The sequence below is a fragment of the Hypanus sabinus genome, chromosome X2 (genome assembly GCF_030144855.1).
Source record: "Hypanus sabinus isolate sHypSab1 chromosome X2, sHypSab1.hap1, whole genome shotgun sequence".
NCBI classification, from domain to species: Eukaryota; Metazoa; Chordata; class Chondrichthyes; order Myliobatiformes; family Dasyatidae; genus Hypanus; species Hypanus sabinus.
In genome coordinates, this window is record NC_082739.1 from 12728240 (window position 1) to 12741798 (window position 13559).

The following is a 13559-nucleotide window of genomic DNA, read 5'->3' on the forward strand; positions in this document are numbered from 1 at the left end:
CTGGATAAATCAAATCAAGAAGTTTTGGGGAAAAAATGACGAACTGCTAGGTTTGAATGTATATTTAACTTTTCTTAAAAATATACTTGCTTTTATTTAAAAAAGCAGGTGAACAGCAGGAATCCTGCTTTAGTGACTTAGCACTAATTTTTCCTCACAGTTCCTGTTGATGAAGATTTCAGAGAAAAATTCCATTCTGATAAAATGATTTTCAAGGGATGAGAGTGATCGGAAAACTTTTCCCTTCCACCTGATTCCCACACACCAATAGCCTCCCCAACTTTTCACTACCCCTTTGACCTACATGAAGATGCAATGACAACACCTCCCTTCTGAGCTTTCCACTGAATTAGCACTTATTGTGCATTCTAGCAGTTGGTAAATAAGGAACACCAAGAATGTAATTACCAGCATCTAACCTAATTCTATACTTAAATAGTTTAAAGTCTTCTTGTTATCCCTCACCTAGCAAGTTCAGCTTATGCAGTCCTTTCATAACTCTGATTTAATCATATCTTAAAATCAAATCTTTTCAAAATTGAATAGCTGCTTACAGTTTCAATCAGTCCAGACAACTGAGTGTCTTTAAAGCAGATACCATGCAACCAGACTTTGTATATCCAGTAATAATCCAATATTTCTATCGTTGACCTAAAACCAATATATTATAATTTAAATGATATAAGGAGATGGAGTGGGTCGATTAAAGCACCAAGGAAGATTGAAATCAAAGAGGGAGTTGCAGAAGGCAACCGAGTGTTTAGTGCCACATACCAACCTCTCACCCTCTGCTGCCGGAGAAGGTGTCTGTGCTGGTCTCTCACTTGCTGCTCCCGAGGGAAGGTCCTCGTGGGCAAATGATCTCTCTCTCCCTCTGCTGTTGGCAGATGGTGCCAGAGCAAGATTTAATCGACTTGGGTTGTAGATTTGGACTGTAATTCAGATTTAGGATGTGTTCTAGTTTCCAGTTCTCCCATAAAGCTGCGACTGGTGAAACACCCGGGCAACAGTTGTTGTACGTGCAGTCTCTCCCATCTCGGCCACTGAAGCTTGAAACTCCTCCAGAGTTGTCATAGGTCTCTTGGTGGCCTCCCTGTCTAGTCCCATTCTTGCATGGTCACTCAGTTTTTGAAGATGGCCTGCTCTGGGCAGATTTACAGCTGTGCCATATTCTTTCCATTTCTTGATAATTAACTTAACTGTACTCCAAGGGAACTGACTTGGAAATGTTCTTGTATCCATCTCCTTACCTGTGCTTTTCAATAACCTTTTCGCGGAGTTGCATGGAGTGTTCTTTTGTCTTCATGGTGTAGTTTTTGCCAGGAAACTGACTCACCAGCAGTTGGACCTTCCAGACACAGGTGTGTTTTTGCTACAATTAATTGAAACACCGTGACTGCACACAGGTGATCTCCATTTAACTAATTGTGTGACTTTGAAAACCCATTGGCTGCACCAGTGATGCCTTGGTTTCATATTAAAGGGGGTGAATATTTATGCAATCAATTATTTTGTGTTTTATATTTGTAATTAATTTAGATCACTTTGTAGAGTTGTTTTTCACTTTGACATGAAAGAGTACTTTTCTGTCAATCATTGTTTAAAAAAAGCCAAATTAAATCCACTGTTATTCAATGTTGTAAAATAATAATACATGAAAAGTGGTGAAAACATAAAAGGTGAATACCTTTTATAGGCACTATACCTAATAAAGTGGTCGCTGAGTGTTAAATATAAATTCCAACTATTTGTTCTCATAACTTGTCAATGAGATAGACAGGCAAAGACATACAAATTGCTCACTCTATAAGCATGCAGTTAATGTCTCTTTGTCAATGTTTCTAAAATAGATCACACTAAAATTTATAGATTGTGACAATAACTTTATTTTAGAAGTATTTAATTGTGAAGTGCCCTGGGCTATGTAAGATTCAATAGAATTTGAATTTGTAATCACTTATTAGTTCAACTCTCCAGATCAGTAGCCAGTTTCAAAGACTCTACCATAACCAGCTATAGTTAAATTACAGACTGTTCAGCGGCAGACAGATCATGAGCAGGTGTGTTTGAGTCAGCCAGTACCTGAAAATAACCAAGATTTCAGAGAAACATGGATAATTTTATAAAATGGTGTTGAAAGAATCACAAGCAGTATATGAATTGACTAATGAAGTATATTAAGCAATATTTTAAAGATAAAGCATTGCAGGTGATACTGCTGCTGTCTTCAGTTGTTTGGATAGATGAGTGTGATCACCAACAGGCATATTTGCAGTAAGTGTAAGCATTTCAAAAAACATCAGCTTGGAGTTGCTGAGCTTCTGAGGAAGTGTGAGCATTATGTAGCGTCAGGGAGGGATAAGAATTATCTGAATTATTTAAACATAGAAGGGCCTTCGGCTCACAATGTTGTGCTGATGTTTTAACATACTCTGAGACCAATATAACCTGTCCCTCCTACATAGCTCTCCATTTTTCTTTCATTCATGTGCCTCGAAAAGTGTCTCTTAAATATCCCTAATGTATCTGCCTGTACCACTAACCCTGGCAGTGCATTCCACACACTTACCACTCTTTGTGAAAAAAATACATATTCCTCTGACATCACCCCCTATACTTACTTAACTCAGCAGATCAGGCAACATCTACGGAAATGAATAAACAGCCAACTCCTGAAGAAGGGTCTCAGCCTGAAACCTCGACTGTTTATTCATTCCCATAGATGCCACCTGACCTGTTGAGTTCCTCCAGCATTTTGTGTGTGTTGCTTTGGATTTTTACAAGCTGCAGAATTTCTCGTTATGCCTTAAAATTATGCAGCCTCCTATTAGCCATTTCTGGTCTGGGAAATGGTCTCTGGCTGTCCACTTGATCTATGCCTTATCATATTGTACACCTCAATCAAGTTACCTCTCACCCTCTTTTTCTCCAAAGGGTATCCTCCTAAGACATGCTCTCTAATTCAGGCAGCATCCTGGTAAATCTCAGTACCCTCTGTAAAACTTCCATATCCTTCCTTAATGTAGGCGACCAGAAGTGAACATGATATTTCAAGTGTGGTCTAACCAGATTTTCATGGAGCTGCAACATTACATCACAGCTCAAACTCAATCCCCTGAATAATGAAAGCCAGCACACCATATGCTGCCTTAATCACCTGATCAACTTGCATGGCAACTTTGAGGGATATCAGGATATGGACCCTAAGAGGTCCATATAAAAATATAAGGGTAAATATCTTTGAATCCTGTTAGGAACCACAAGCAAATTGTCATAACCTGATCAGAACAAATAATTAAATGCATAAGTCTAAGAGTGGTGAAGAAGGAAGGAACATTGGTCAGTGCTACACTGGTATCAGTACTTGGGGACAGGAGTACAACTTTGATGAGATCAGCTCCTTCATCCAAGCTGAGTACCAGAGATTCAAATAACCAAACTTTAAATTAAAAAAAGGAAGAGGAAGCAGCATTGAGGTGAGGTAAAATTTTACGTTAAAAAGTGATCAACTAGTTGAGTTGTGTCATTACAACAACTTTGCCCTCTACATCAGTAAGACTAAGGAATTGATTATGGACTTCAGGAAGAGGAAGTCGAAGAAACACACCAGTCCTCATCAAGGGATCAGCAGTGGAAAGGGTGAGCAGTTTCAAGTTCCAGGGTGTCAGCATCTCTGAATATCTATCCTGAGACCAGCATTGTGATGCAATTGCAAAGAAGGCACGAGTGACCATATTTCATCAAGAGTTTGAAGAGACTTGGTATATCATGAAAGTCTCACCAATTTCTACAGATGTACCATGGAGAGCATTCTAACTGATTGCATCACCACCTGGTATGGGGTGGGAAGTCACCGCACAGGATCAGAAAAGGCTGCAGAAGGTTGCAAACTCAGCCAGCTCCATCATGGGCACCTTCTTCCCCAGCATTGAGGACCTCTTAATAAGGCGATGCTTCAAAAAGGTGGCATCCATCATTAAGGACCCCCAGCACCCAGTGCATGCCCTCTTCTCATTGCTACCATCAAAGTGGAGGTACTGGAGCCTGAAGACACACACTCAACATTTTCAGAACAGCCTCTTCCCCACTGCCATCAGATTTCTGAATGGACAATGAACCCATGTGCACTACCTCACTATTTTTATTTTCCTTTTTTGCACTACTTATTTTGTTTAAAATATATATTTCTTATTGTAAAATAATTTTTATTATGTAGTGCAGTGTACTGCCACAAAACAATGTATTTCATGATATATCCCAGTAATATTAATTCTGATTCTGAGAAGCAAGTCATGGATACTACATCAACTACTAACATCAAAATTGCAGATATATTCCCAGCTACAGTTCAACACCATGGTACAGGAGAGGGTCCATATTTGCCAAAATGCTAATACACAAAAGGCTCCAGACACATGCATGTTCAATCAAACCTGATAGAAAAGCAAATAAAAAAAAATGCAAACACTAATGTGTGTACAGTACTGGGAATGAAAGAAGTTCAGATTTCATGGTAACATTTATGTGCTGAGTCCATGAGAATGGAGATGCAAAAATAGGATATTGGAGAGTGTGTGTAGTATATAGTACATTAATATTCAGAAAAGTTTATGTAAATCACTTGATCTCAATGCAAAATACCCAAGAGAACTGTGAGAAAGATTGTGAGTTTTGTTACCAGTTTGAAGTGCATCTTTAAATTATGAAAAGTCAACATAGAACATGAAACTCTCAATATGCCCAGACATAGATGCTATGTCAACATCTGTTGAGTCTTTTAAGATCAATTCACTGTGGACTTATACACTGAGGAGTTCAAGAGAATAAGCCTGCAACTAACATCCACAAAGCAGAGGTCCTTTGTCAACATGCTCCAACAGCACCACATTGCCCACCCTACCCCACCCCAACAGCCCCTCCCAAAGGTAAGGATTCACAATGACACAACAGACATCAATGGTAAAATCCACTCCACCTTCAATGTACCAAAGCAGTCTTTGCCACTTGAGGAGATGTTTGAGCTCTGTTGATCAGCAGTAATCCCAATCTCTACAGGAATATGAACTGCCTAGAGCAGGGCAACTCAAAAGAACTGGATGGAAATGTACTTCCAATACAGTCTCCATAAAACATTGCAATTACTTGGAAAGATGAGTAAACTAATGAGTAACTCTTCGATCTGACCAACATCAAGGTTCTAATTACATTCAGCCCATCTCATTGAGCAGGCTCTGTAATCTGAATCCCTACTTCAGAACCCTGAAATAGACACTGCAGGCTCTGTAAATGTAAGTAATTTCTAGGAGCATATCAAAAACACTTAAAGAATGTTCTCAAATCTCTCTTGAAAAGATGTCTCATCCTCTCTGATTGAGGTTACTCATGACAACTCAGAATTGAGAAGGAGATTTGGGAATGCACTGATCAACCTTTGGCCTCTTCAGTGGAGTTTGTGATGGTCATGTGAAATTGGGAGCAATCAACTTATTCATGCGATCGAAGACCTCTTACCCCATCCATGGCAGAATATGCAGATCCTGTACAAGTCCCAGCAGCTTTACCAGCATAGAGGTGAGCCAGAACAGTTTAAATTTGTTTGCAGGTTAGAATGTGTTAGGAGTAAATAAAAGGAAGGTAGGCTATAGCAGAGTTGCCATTTTGGCTGCTTTCCAGTCTGATGTGCTTACCTCAATGCAGGGGTATTAGAGGTAAGACACGGCCCTGATCAGTGCATGAAAGTATGACATGGTTTTGCAAGGGACAGGACTGGCAGCTCAACATTCAAGATTTTGATGTTTCAGACATGACAAAGGAATTGGAGATGAAGGAGTTGCATCTTTGATCAAAGATAACATTGCAACTGCACTCAGATGGAATACTGGGGGGTCTCATCACTAAGCCAATATGGGAGGCATAGATAGGGTGATGATGATGATGATGACGTTGACTCAGGCCTGAGAGGCCGGCGTTGGGCATTTTCATGCCTTACAAGGCGCGGAACGAAAGACTGTGGTGTGCCACTCCTCAAACAGACATTTCGCAGTATTTTACTTTATTTTACGAGATCGAGCTCAACGCTCAACCCTGCACAGATGGAAAGCATACTCGAGAACGGCACGACTGGATTCGAACTCGGGAACCTCCATTCCGGAGTCCGGCGCTGATGTCACTACGCCACCAGACGACTTAGATAGGGTAGATAGTCAGAAACTTGATCTCAGGCTAGAAATATCCAATGCTAGAGGTGAAAGGGGGCAGTTTTAAAGGACATTTGAGGAGCAAGTTTTTATTCACACAGAGGATGTTGGGTGCCTGGAACATGCTACTGGAGGTGGTGGTGTAAGCAGGTACAATAGTGGCATTCAAGATTTACTGAAACAGGTACGTGAATATGCAGAAGGTGAAGGGGTATGGAGCATGTGCAGGCATAAGGGATTAGTTTAATTTGACATCATAATTGGCACAGAGGTTATGGGCCAAAGGGCCTGTTCCTCCACTGTTCTATGATATTCCAGCCACCTCAGAGCTAAGAGAAATGGAGGTGAAGCAAGTCATTCCTATCTCCAAAGACTTGCACCATGTTAGGTAACCTGCAAAATCTTACCATGTATACTATCAAGCATTTATATACATAGATGGAAGAAGAGTTTGTCAAACATATGAAATAGATTTTTTAAAAATCTAATGAGAAACGAGGGTTGTCTGTATCTAGAAATGGTGGGGAGTGGGAAGAAAAAAGCTTGGAACTGAGAAGGAGGAGCTGTAGTTTTTTTTTAAGTGTTTGCATGTAAGATTTCTATTCGAACAAACAGGAAATAATGTCTTTCATCTCTGCTTTGCACTAGAAATGATGCACTATCCAGCTCGTAACTCCAGCCTGCAAATTATGCTGATGTTAGCATTTGCATAACAAGAATTAGGTAAAATGCATTGCACATTTTATTTCAGAAAGATACTGAGAGCAAAGCCAAAGTATTGCAAACGCTGGAAGCCTGGAATACAAATAGATTGATAGAAAATAGGTCAGATAGCTTCTGCAGAGAAAATAAAGCAGTTCATGTTTCACCTTTTGAGTTGTGAATGAGGTTCAGCACTCTTCAGTTGTAACTCTGGCTACATGGTGTGACTTGGTTTTCAGGACGCTGTGAGAAGTTGGTAAGTAGTGTGGGTTACGAGTGAATGGGTGGCATTGAGGAACATAGAAGAGGGATGAGGCAAGTTGAGGGATAGGAGAGTAGTTGTGATTGTGAGGAGAGGGATCAAGGAATATGGGAATGGGTGTAACTGAAGGAAATGGGAAGAAGGAGGCTGGGTGTTAATTTTTTTTCAATTCTTATAGCATTTATTTGAGCACAAGGACAGATATCAGAAAACAGGTGGCCAACTCAGCATTTCAAGGGACCTTCATATGTGTTGCCACATTCCTTTCTGCCAGCACCAACGTAGGTTTTAGCTGTACCACAAGCTTCCTTTATTGTTTCGTTCCATTTGTGGTCTTCCAGAAACTTTTTTCCTCTCCAATAGACCATGTTGTTCTAGCCTATGCTTTTGTTCATTCTTCTTGGCGTAATCCAAGGAATTGTAGACCATATCAAATCCCATTGTTTTTCCACCAATGACCTGCATTCTGATCCCAGAAACTAACATAGTGTCCAACATTGTTTTGTAGATTTTTGCCAACTGTTCCCTGATTTCTGTTTTGGGGACTGTAGGTTCTGATCATCACTGCATCACTCGTCAAAGACATTGTACTAGTAGGGCTCTTTGAGATTTTTGTTTTTCTTGATGTAGTACCCGATCTAGACCAATGTTTGAATAATAATTACGGTAGGTAAGTACTAATGGAGCTTGGCCAGAATCTCAGGAGTGTAGGTTGGTTAAATTACAGGATTAGTGATCCAGAGAGATAAGCTCGGATCCTGGCATGAAAATGAGAGAGTATTATATTAGTTATACCGTGTATAATAACTAGTTTTGGTAATGGTTATACCGTTAAATCCATTAGTTTCACTGATGTGCTTTATGAAAGAAAACCTGCCATTCTCTCCTGTTCTGACTTTTCTGTGACTTCACAATGTGGTCAATCTGCTCTCTGCAGGCTGTTCAGTTTAAATCATTTAACTATAGGCAATAAATGTTTAACACATAATGAATTATTAAGAAGAATGTATTTTGAGAAAGATTTCAATGTTACGTTTTATATAATTTTAGAAATTTAGAAGGTTTAGAAGTACAGTATTTTAAAATAGTAATCTTTAGCTTGGATTTGTTTTGCATAAAGCTACTTCAAACAAAAACCTTTGTGTTGTATATTTAATATGTAACACTTACCCTGTCAGAAATATATCAATAATATTTGAGTAATATTGTAAATATGTTGTTCAAATAAGCATTCTTTGTTGTTTAAATATTCATTATAAGCTATATGTAAAAGTACATGAATTGCAAATGTCATGACGCTAGCTCATGATATGTATGCACCTCGCTTAAAGTAAAACAAAACTAAGATACGTTATTCCCGGCTCAGTGTTTTTGCTTTCAATGTTTAATGTTTTGGAGTTACAAAACATATGTAACAGTGGCGCTGAGGAAGTTTAAGGTGAATCAAGATGACTACCTATCTCTTGAAATGCAGCAAGACATTTCAGTTTTTAAAAAGCGCAGCCAAGAAACTGTTAAGTAACAAAACAATGCTGGATGTGCTTCTTTGTGTTTAAAAAAAAGACAGAAAACAGACAAATTCATGGGTTCATAAAAATACTGTATGGTAATAATCATATTTTTTTAAAAGAGCAAAAATGGCTGGCTACATTGGAAAGATTGACACATTCAATTGTACAAGAGTTAACTGGATTTTGTATACTGAATGGATTGAACAGTATTTTAAAGCAAAAGGAATAGCCAATGAGAAATAAGTACCAATTTTGCTGAGTGCATTGGATTTAAAGGCTTACAGTTTCCTTAGAAGTTTAACTTCTCTAACCAAACCAGCCAAAATGAGTTTTGCTGATATTGTGGAAGTAATGCAGGAACACTTAGAACTGAAACTATTGTTGATTGTGGAATACTTTAGGTTTCATAAGTGAATCAGAAGGAAAGGGAGTCCATTTCCATGTTTGTAGCTGAATTGAAGATATTGTCTGAGCATTGTCAGTTCAATGATGGATAATGATACACTGAGAGATTGTTTAGTTTGTGGAATCTTACAATAAAGCATTCAAAAATGGCTGCACAGTGAAGCACAACTGCTGTTGAAATTGCTGTATCAATGGAAATAGCAGGCAGAGGCAGAACTGGCTTGCAGTCAGGAATGAGAGTGAGCATGAATAAAATTGCAACATCTAATCAGAGATCTGCCTGGCCGAACAAATTGCATTACCGCTGTGGCAGCAGCTCACATACACCAGACCAATTCAGATTTAAAGGTGAAATTTGCAGAAAATGCTACAAAGTAGGACGTTTACAAAAAGCATGTTGGGTAGAAAAAATAAATGAACTGCACAGGAAAGTGAAAAAAGATTAAAAAGTTGAGTTGCAGTTTCAAAAAGACCACGAATCTGCAAGCTGTTGATGAAAAATCTAATAATGATGACAGTGACACAGGACTGAGGTGCCTTGAGATTTACAATTGTGAAAACTAACATGAGACAAGCTATATGGCTCATACCAGAAGTGAATGCCAAATTAATTAAAATGGAATTAGACACTGGTTCAGCTATTTCAGTCATTCCAGAAAATGAGTTTGAATGGCATTTCAAAGATACTGAACTAAAGCCTGTAGATAATCAACAAAGTAAGAACTTATACTGGGGAAAGGTAATTCCTGTAGGAATGACATTTGTAACTGTGAAACAACCAATAAACCACATTGAGATTTTATGTGATAAAAATAGGACCAGCATTATAAAGATATGACCGGTTGAAACAACTATAACTTGATTGATGATCCATCCACAATTTGCATGTCACATTTCCTGTATTACAGGAAATACAGAGATTTTCTGTAAATCTTGAGTCAATTAAAACTGACTTAAGAAAGGATAAACAGGAGAGAATCTGAAGATGCTAGAAATCCAGGCACCACACACAAAATGCTGGAGGAATTCAGCAGGTCAAGCAGCATCTATGGAGAAGAGTACAGTCAACGTTTTGGGCCCACACCTTCATCAGAATGTTACTCCCCACAACATGTTTTTGCTTTCAACTAGTTTAATATTTTGGAGTTACAAAACATAACACTTTGCACCAAATTGTGTTATACACTCAGTAAAACATACTATGTAGAGGGTATGAGTGACATCCTAGAAATTGTCGTCAGTCAGCATTTGGAAGGGAGGAAGGAACTCAGAAAATTTATATTCACCAGGACAGCAGCACTAAGTAAACTGGGCTAACCGTCAACCTCAATGCTTAAAAGTTTTGGACTGTGAGATAATTATTGCATTAATTTTAATTCTTCAAAGGAACCTGAGTTTGGGGAAGGTTTCAGTAGATTGGAAAGTCACAAATGTAATTTTTTTTATTGAAAAAGTAAGGGAGAAACGTTGCAATGGGACTGTTAGAAGCTATTTTTAAAGAGATACTGTGTCAAAGGTTATTGCAGAAAATAAAAACTTATGATGTTGGAAGTAATTGTTGTGAATAGAAAATTGGCTGGTAAACAGAAAGCAGAGTAGCCATAACTGCATAATTGCTTCTTGTAGTGAGTGGCTTGCCATAGTGGTAGGACTTCAACTTTTATTAATGTACATAAGCTAATTATACAGATGAAATCACCCAATGTATGGTTGGTAAATTTATTGCTGACACAAAGGTAGATAGGAAAGGAAGTTCAAAGAAGACATTGCAACACAATAGAGATGGTCTAAGTGTGAGCAAGCCTGAACAACAAAGTATGAAGCAAGACTGGTGGTAATGGTGTGTGTAAATGTTAGCAGAAAAAAATAACATGAGGCGTATTATCTAAATGGTTAGAAACTGCAAAGCTGTGTGGTGTAGAAGGATTTAGATACTCATGTGAATAATTTGCAATATGCAGTATCCAGGTATTGCAAGTAATTAGGAAAATTAACAGGATTTTATCTGTTAATGCAAGGAGAAACTAAACAGAAAAATAGGGAGGCGGAGCACTGATGAGACTACTTCAAGCACTACTCAATAATGTTGCAAAAGTCTCTGCTGAATTTGGATTGCTGATAAATGGCAAAAAGACCAAAGTTATGGTGATAAGCAAAACTGCAATTCAAGCAGACATCTACAGCGGAAACGACAAGATCGAACAAGGGTCCTCCTTTATATACGTTGGTACAGAACTAAATGACACAAATGAATGCAGCAAGGAAATAAGGCGAAGGCTAGCAATGGCACGCACAAACACCACCAAACTCTGGAACATCTGGAAAGATAGATCTGTGAGCACTGACACCAAGATATACCTCCTGAAGAGTCTCGTCTGGCCAGTAACACTATATAGCTGTGAAACATGGAACCTAAAAGCAGCTGATGAAAAGAAGTTGACAGCATTTGAGATGTGGACATACAGACGGATCCTCAGGGTATCATACATTGAAAGGAGATCCAACAATTTCATCCTAGAAAAGATTGGCATGAAACCAATACTTCTGGAAACCGTTATCCAAAGGAAACTTCGTTATTTTGGACACATCTCAAGAACTGATGACACACTGGAATGCACTGTGCTTGAAGGAAGAGTAGAAGGAAGCCGCTCCCGAGGCAGACAGAGAACAACCTGTATCGACAACGTCAAGAAATGGACCAGCCAACTGCCAGAGATGCAAGAGGATGGACTGCTGACAGATCGCAGTGGAAGGAAGTGGTCACCAAGGCTCTGACAGAGTATGGCATGTGATGAAGATAATGATCCTCTGGGGTATTACCTCAGATATTACCTCTGGGGTAATATACAGCACTGATCTCATTATTTAAGGAAGGATTAAAATACATTGGAAACAGTTTAGAGAAGATTTACTGGACTGACAACTGGAACCTGTGGTTGCCTTATGTGGAAAGGTTGGACAGAATGGGATTGTATCGGCTAGAGTTCAGAAAAATAAAGGGAAACAACTGAAGCTTATAAAATCCTGAGGGGTTTTGACATAGTGGATGTGGAGGGGATGTTTTCCCCTGTGGGAGATTCTAAAAGTAGATTTATTGTTTTAAAATGAATTTGATGCAAGAGACTACAGATGCTGGAATATGGAGCAAAAACAAAAATTACTGGAAGAACTCTGTGGGTTAATCAGCATTTGCGGAAAAAGGACTGTCGATATTTTCGGTCAAGACCCTGCATCAGAACTCATCTTTTAGAGGAAAGAAAGTGGACAAGTAAAGGATTAAACTAAACTAATACTTAGGTGAGTGGTCATGGAGGTTAGATCAGAGTCTTAGGAGAGGAAATGGGTTAAGTCTCAGGACATGGACTTCCAAGAGCAATGAGCTCAGATCCTGGCATGACAGCAAAGGCATATACTAACTAGTTAATTAAGTATAGTCTAGAATTAAGAGAGTAGTCCTGGTAATGGCAACATAATAAAAACCCATTAGACTGAACTGATAATTCTTTAAGAAAGAAAACCTGCTATTCTCTCTTGGTCTGAAATTATTTGTGTCCTCACAACTTGGTCAAACTGCTCTCTGCAATGGCTTGGCAGGTTGCTCAGTTTAAATCATTTAGTGATAGGCAGTAAATGTTTAATATGTTGCTGGCACCCACATTCCACAATGGATAGAGGAGTAAGTGTCTTTTAACAGAGATTTCAATATAAATACTTTTAAATAACTTGAGAAAGAAAGGCTTGGATTTGCAGTATTTTAAAATAGTTCCTTTTTTTCTGACGAGGAATTTCTAACTCAATCTTGATGCAGGGTCTCAACACAAAATATTGTCTATTCCTTTGTCCCCACAAATACTGCCTGACCCATTGAGTTCCTCCAGCCCTTTGTTTTTTGCCTCTGGCAAAGATTATGCAAATTACATGCTTTCAAAGGGTAACGAATCTTTGGAACTCTCTCCATAAAGGCTAGTGGAAATGAAGTCTGGATATTTTGAAGACAGAAAGTGATGGAGTTTCAATAATCAAAGGGGTGAATTGTTACTGGGAGCAGTGAGAAAAAGGTATGGGTTGTTCTCTCTAATGCATCAAAGGCTGGGGAAAACTTGATCGAGGTTTTCAAAATTAGGACATATATAGGTAGGGTGGAAAGTCAGAATCTTTTCCCCAGGGTAGAAATGTCAAACACTAGAGGACATGCTTTTAAGGTAGAGGGGAGAAGTTTAAAGGTGACTTGAGGGGCAAGCTTTTTTTTATGCAGAGTGGTAGGTGGCTGAAATAGGCTACTAGGGTAATAGTAAAAGCAAAGCGTTTGGTGCAGAGGCTTTTAGATAGACACATGAATGTGAGGGGAATGGAGAGATACATAGGAGGAGGACATTTAGTATAAATTGGCATCAAGATTGGCACAACATCGTGGGCCAAATGGTCTGTCCAGTGCTATACTGTTCTATGGTCTATAAATGTAGATTGAGGTTACAATAGATT

The 13559-nt window shown here is 38.8% G+C and overlaps 1 protein-coding gene across 1 annotated transcript in view; it reads left to right on the forward strand.

Moving 5' to 3' along the window:
• Positions 1–114: 114 nt before the first annotated feature.
• Positions 115–13559, forward strand: part of LOC132385153 (hepatic and glial cell adhesion molecule-like) — a 32086-nt gene continuing 18641 nt past the window's right edge. Inside the window, exon 1 of the mRNA XM_059956975.1 lies at positions 115–7155. The gene's annotated coding sequence lies outside the window, so the exon portion shown is untranslated. The remainder of the gene's footprint in view (positions 7156–13559) is intronic.